Raw genomic sequence first — 6,000 nt, 5'->3', positions numbered from 1 at the left:
CTGTGTCTGCGAAGCCAGAGGCTGAAAGTTGGAGTTGGGAGAGACCCCCTCCAGACCCCATGTCCCCCTGGCCATCCGGACGCGTCTCCACTGGGAGCAGCACCTCCCTCCAGTGCACTCCTCCCTGTGCCCGGGGTGCCCACCCGCCCGGGGCAGTCTCTGCAGGACACCTCCTCCTTCTGTTGCTGGAGGCAAAGGTTGAGAAAGAATCTGCAAGATCCCCTCCACGGTGAGGTGAGCATGACTAATAGCGTCCCATCTTGAGCGCACAGGGAAGGCGAGGCACTCGGGGCAGCCACGTCTGCGGCCACGTGAGGGGATGGCCAGGGCACTGAGCCCGGGGTTCCGGGCGGGCAGGGCCTGGGGGCACAGGGCTGGGGGCACAGAGCCGGGCAAGGGGGACGCAGGGCGGGGACCCTGCCAGGCAGGCGCTCTGGAGAGGGGCAGGCCAGGGCCGCAGACGCCCGCATGCCACATGGGCTTGGCCAGGGCTGCCTCGGTCTCCTCAGGCGGCACCTCGGAGGCTCCCACTGGCCCCGGGGCCCGGCCGATCCCAGCCAGGCCTGAGACAGCCCGGCGCCCGCTGACACCCCACCCAGCGCGGGCGGCCCGTGCTCTGGGTTCTGGCAGGCACCCCGGCAGGAGGGGCTGGTGAAAGCTTGCGTCTGTCTGTCTGTCTGTCTGCACAGCTGGTGCCAAGCACCCGCTTCGCTGGATGGGGCATCCACCCGGCCCTGCCCGGGCCCTCGGGCTCAGGGTGCCCACCTGGCAGGCCCGCCCCGCGCCCTGCACGCGGACGAGGACCCCCGAGGGGCCTGATGGCTTTGGTGAGGCCGGACGGCCCGAGTGGGGGGCTTCAGGGGAGACTGTGGGAAGGGCCGGCCCTGGGGGTAGCCCAGAGCCTCTCAGCCTCGTGGGCCGCAGGGTCGGTCGTGCGGGGGGAGCAGACGCCCGCGCCTGTGGGAGTGGGCCCGCGCGCAGGGCCCCAGGCCGCCCCCTCCCCGCAGCTGTCTCCTGCCCCTCAGGCGCCCGCCACCCCCGCCCACCCCGACTCCTATTTCACTGAGGAGATTACGACCACCTGGCGAGAGCCCCCTCCCCCCTCGCCCAGCCCGCGGGCCCCTCGAGGTGCTCTCCGGGGGGGCCCCCACCCCCATGTTCCCACGCACCCAGCCTTGGCGCCATGAGCCCCGCCCCCCCGTGCTCACCCACGGAGCCGGCGGCCCGCGGGCGGCCCCACAGCAGGCTGTGTCCACATCTGGGGTCCTCTCTGCCCAAGCGCGGGCTGCAGCCCCGGGCCGGTCCTCGTGGAGTCCCAGGGGCTCAGCCGTGGGCCCCGTCCAGCCTGCCTGATGCTGCCTCAGACAAGACAGGAGGAATCTCGGCTCCCAAAACCACAGCTCTGAGCTGTTTGCTTTTGAGAAATTCCAACCTGGTTCTGCAGAGCTGCGGAGGAGGAAAGGGATTTGTCTGGCTGCGGCGGGGCGGGGCGGCGCCCGCAGACACGGGAGCCCAGGGCCACTGTGGACATCTGGGCCGGGCAGGGAAGCCGGGCGGAGGGGACTCGAGTGGGCCTTGGGGGTAGAGCCAGGCGCCCCCGCCCCGAACTCCTGCCCAGTCCCCAGGCCCACAGACGCAGCGGCCGCCCTGCCACGGTCCTGGGGGGCCGGCTGGGCGGTGGTGGGCCTGGGCAGAGCAGCACCACTTGGGAGCCGGGGGAGCTGGCTCAGCCAGGTCCGGAGGTGTGGGGAGCACACTGGCTGCAGGCCACACCGTCCGTCCCAGCTCGGCCAGCTTGAGAGGCCCATCCCCTTCAAAACGTTGACCCCGCCGTCTCCTGGGCGAGCCCGCGGCCGAGGGGCCTGGCTGCCCCTGCCGCCCCCCCAGGCCCGGCCGCCCAGGGGTCCAGGCCCTGGAGCCTCGCCACCCAGGCCCCTCTGCCTTCACACGACTCCGCCGCGACAGCAGCGTCCCCGCCGCCCGCACGGTGTCCCAGCCGGCCCAGTCGGCCTGCCCGCTGCCGTCAGCCCCCAGGCACCGGGTGAGGCGAGCGTGAGGCAGCCTGCCCGGGGCCGTGGGCACAGTGCTCGGAAGCCAGGCTTCTGTGCCGGTTCAGCTTCTGGGCAAAAGGTCGCCCTGGGGAACGCAGAGGGGGCTCGAGCTTGGAGCCGACCCTTCACCAACTCAGGCCAGACTCCTGCCTGGGGCTGTCGCAGCGAGAACAGCTTGAATTTAAATTACCAACTGGATCAAGCCTCTCATGAAAATTCCCAGTCTGACATATTTGGTTAGTCTAACTGCTCTAAGTTTCAAAACGTAGAGTTACAGCCCTAGGCTACGGCCCTGTAACCAGAGGTGCTGGGCCCAGCCCGGTGGCCACTGTCCATCAGCCCTGCCCCCAAGTCTTGCTTCCCGGAGCCCACCTGTCCACCAAGCCCGACTCAGGCCTGCGGCTTGAGCCGGGAGGCTGGCCTCCTGGGGACCTGCCTGGCAAGGTCCCCGGAGAGTGACCCGCTCCTGTCCCGGGTGCCCAGGGCCTTGTCCCTGCCATCGGACCCGCCCTCAAGAAGGGCGGTCTGAGGGCATCACCTTCAGGACATCAACCCGCAAGAGCAGGCCGAGACATTCGGACCTTCCTTCACCTCGGGGTGCCCAGGGCTCCACACGGACCTCATCCAAGCCGGGTGAGGCCGAGGCCCCCCGACTCACTGAGCTGAGCGCCCCGGACAGTGACGATTCCCCACGGGGGCCATGGGGACACCTGCACGTGCTCCTGTGCGTACGTGTTCTACGAGCCCATGCGCGCGCTCCGGCCCGTGTCGCTATACGCGTGTGTGGGACAGAGTGTGCGGGGTGCACGCACGTCTGTGGGTGTGTTACGTGTGTGGCGAGTGTACACTCACCGGCGTGTGCACAGTCCAGGTCCCCCGCCCACCAGAGGGGCCTGAGGAGACGGTCTCAGGCGTCCAGCTCCCTGCCCCTCGCCCCCAGCAGAGACCCCCAGCGGGGCCTGCCCCTCCCCCAATGACAGAGGCGGAAGCCTCAGGGCCTCAATCTAGGGTCCCCGGGGCCTCTGAGCCTCGTCTCTGCCTGACAGCGCCTGGGGTCGAGGGGCCGGTGTGGCAGTAGAGGACAGACAGATGGACAGCCAGCTCTCCAGGCAGCTGGGTCCTCCCGCCAAGTGGGCAGCTAAATCAACAGGCCCAGAAATCGGAGAGGGCCCGGCCGTGGCGGACTTCCAGCCTGCTGGGGGGGTGGTGACACCGGGTCTGGCCGGCCCAGCCCCTCCTCACTGTCTCCCGGTTCCGGTTCCGTTCTGTCCTCCTGGGCCTGGAAGGAGCACCCTCAGGGTGGGGTCGGAGGTGCAACCAGCCTCGCAGACCCGACCGACCCTCCCGGCTCCAAGGGGCTGGGGTCACAGCGCTGTGAGCCGCTCGGTGCTGTCTGTCCGCCCCCCAGTCACTGCCCTGTGTTCACACTGCAGTCACCCGCCCCCAGGGGCCAGGAAGAGCTCCAGGTGATGCCGTAGAAGGGGTGGGGGCAGCCCCCCAGACACAGGAGCTCAGCTCACCCCACTCAGACACCTGCAAGCCAGTGAGGAGCACACACCAGGCTGCTGTGGTGCCAGCCTTCACCAGCACCTCCTCGGATGCTCAGGCCCCGCACGTGAACCCCAGTGTACACCTGGGTCTCAGGGCCCGTCACGGGGCACCCGCCGGACCTCAGAGTTAGAGCCCCCCACCCCGGGGGGCTGGCAGGGACACGTGCTTCAGCTGGGGGCACCCTGCGCCAAGGGCCTGGGGGCAATTAGCGGCCAACAGAGCTACCCCTGGTGCCAGGGCAAGGAGCCCCCAGGCTGGCTGGGGAGTGCGGTTTCTCCAAACCCCGGTGGTGTCACAAGAGACTAGGTCAGTGGGGGTGGGGGCAGGGGGGATGGGGTGCGGCGAGGGGGATGGGATGGGGTGGGGGAGGGGTGGGGGAGGGGTAGGTGTGGGAGAGGGTGTGGGGGAGGGGATGGGGTGTGGGGGGAGGGTGGGTGCAGCGGAGGGAAGCCGCCCTCACCCGGGATGAATGGTGCAGCTTGCCTGCCAGCCTCTCCTCCCAGCCCCAGCCCTGCCCTGGGGCCTGAAGTTCTGTACTCCCCCTCCCCGACAGGCGACCCCAAGGCCGAGAGCTGGGTGTGTGGGAGCCCGGCTCAGACTGCGCCGCTTCCCTATGCAAGCAGAGCCCAGAGTCCTCTCCCGCTCCTCCAGCCTCTACCACGCTAGGGAAGGGGGCCTCCCGCCCGCCTCCGGGGCTCTGGGTCGCTGCCCATTCGTGCCCACGAGGGCCACCCAGAAAGCCGCCTTTATTGGCATTGCAGCTGCAGCACCTTGGCTGGAGGGAGGCAGGTAGGACGTGCCCAGGGGCCAAGGTCCTGAGCAGGCACCCGGGGGAGGGCAGGAGAGGAGGAGGAGAGAGACACCCCAGTTCCAGCGAAGGTTGATCCCCGCTGGCCTCCCGAGACCCTACACTGCCCCCGGCGGGGGAGTGACTGTGCAGGCTGCTCTGGGGTCGGCCTCCTGCGGGGCCAGGGGAACTGCGGGCGTGGGGAACGTTCCGGCGAACCAGTCCTGAAACAGAGGAGCCGGGTGGAGGAAAGCCCGGCCCGCTCTTCCGGAACGCTGTGGCAGCTGCTGCCCAGCTCTGCGCTCTGGCCCCTGGGCCCCGCTGTGGCCAGAGACCCAGGCAGGGGGCACAGGTGGAGCCCATCGTGTGTCCCGGAGCACTCAAGCACAGCGACACCCAAGCGCCCGCCGGTCCTCCCAGGGCTGGGTGCGCAGAGCGCCGGGGTGGACGCCGTGGATGTGCCTGCTCGGTGGTGGGAGTGACGTGTGGACCCCGGTGTTGCTGGCTCCCCTGGGGACCCACGTGTGCTCCAGGGAGGAGCTGGGTGCCGCCCAGCCGCCCCGGGCTGCCCCTCAAGAGCTGGGGACTGAACCTCCCAGCTACGATGCTGGGGGCGAGGGTGAGTGCGGCTGGGGCTCGTCCCAGAGCAGCCCCGAGAAGCAGGGGGTGGCCGCGCGCTCCCTCCCGCAAGCTGCCTCTGCTCTCAGCTTCCCTTCTGGCCCCACCCCCACCTTGGGCTGGGCGTCCATGCGAGCCTCGCTCGTAGGGCCTGTAATGTGGTTTCATCCTGTTCCATCCTGCTGACTGGCGTGGGGAAGGCGGGTCGTCTTCCGCCCGCGTCCCAGGTGGAGGGGCTCTTGGTTCCCTGGGCTCTGGTGGCGCCCAGCCCGACTCCCACCTCTCGCTCTCGGAGGCACGGCCGGCAGGGGGAGCGAGGCGGAAGGGAACCATGCTAGCCCAGGTGAGGGAGCGCGTAAGCGGCGTGCGGGGGGCACCGCAGGGCACGTGCTCCCACTGGGCGGCGAGGGCACGGGGTGGGCGCAGTGAAGAGTGGCGGGGGGCCGGGAGGGACGGGCGCGCACACCCCTGGGGCGCAGGAGGTGGCAACTCTGAGGGGTCCGGTCCCCTTTGTTCTTCGGCCACTCAGTCATGTCTGACTCCTTGCAACCCCATGGTCTTCAGCACGCCAGGCCTCCCTGTCCATCACCAACTCCTGGAGCCTACTCAAACTCATGTGCATCGAGTCGGTGATGCCATCCAACCATCTCCTCCTCTGTCGTCCCCTTCTCCTCCTGCCCTCGGTCTTTCCCAGCATCAGGGTCTTTTCCGATGAGCCGGCCCTTCCCGTCAGGTGACCAGAGTGTTGCAGGATCTTTAGCATCTCTGGCCCCTGCAGCTGGGTTCCAGCTGGGCCTGGCACTACCGCTGCATTCGGGGCCTGTGGTGGTGGGAGTGGGCAGCGGCAGCGGGGGAAGCAGAGTTGTGAGTTGCAGAAGGAGCGCCCTGACCTCGTCCATCGCACTCTTAACCAGATCTGGCCCACTCCCTTCTGCACCTTCCCCATCTGGCCTGGCTGCCCAGGTCCCAGCTCAGGCACCAAGGGGTTAACGA

Source organism: Bos mutus, chromosome 17, assembly GCF_027580195.1.
Source record: "Bos mutus isolate GX-2022 chromosome 17, NWIPB_WYAK_1.1, whole genome shotgun sequence".
NCBI lineage: Eukaryota > Metazoa > Chordata > Mammalia > Artiodactyla > Bovidae > Bos > Bos mutus.
Note: the sequence above shows the minus strand (reverse complement) of the source record.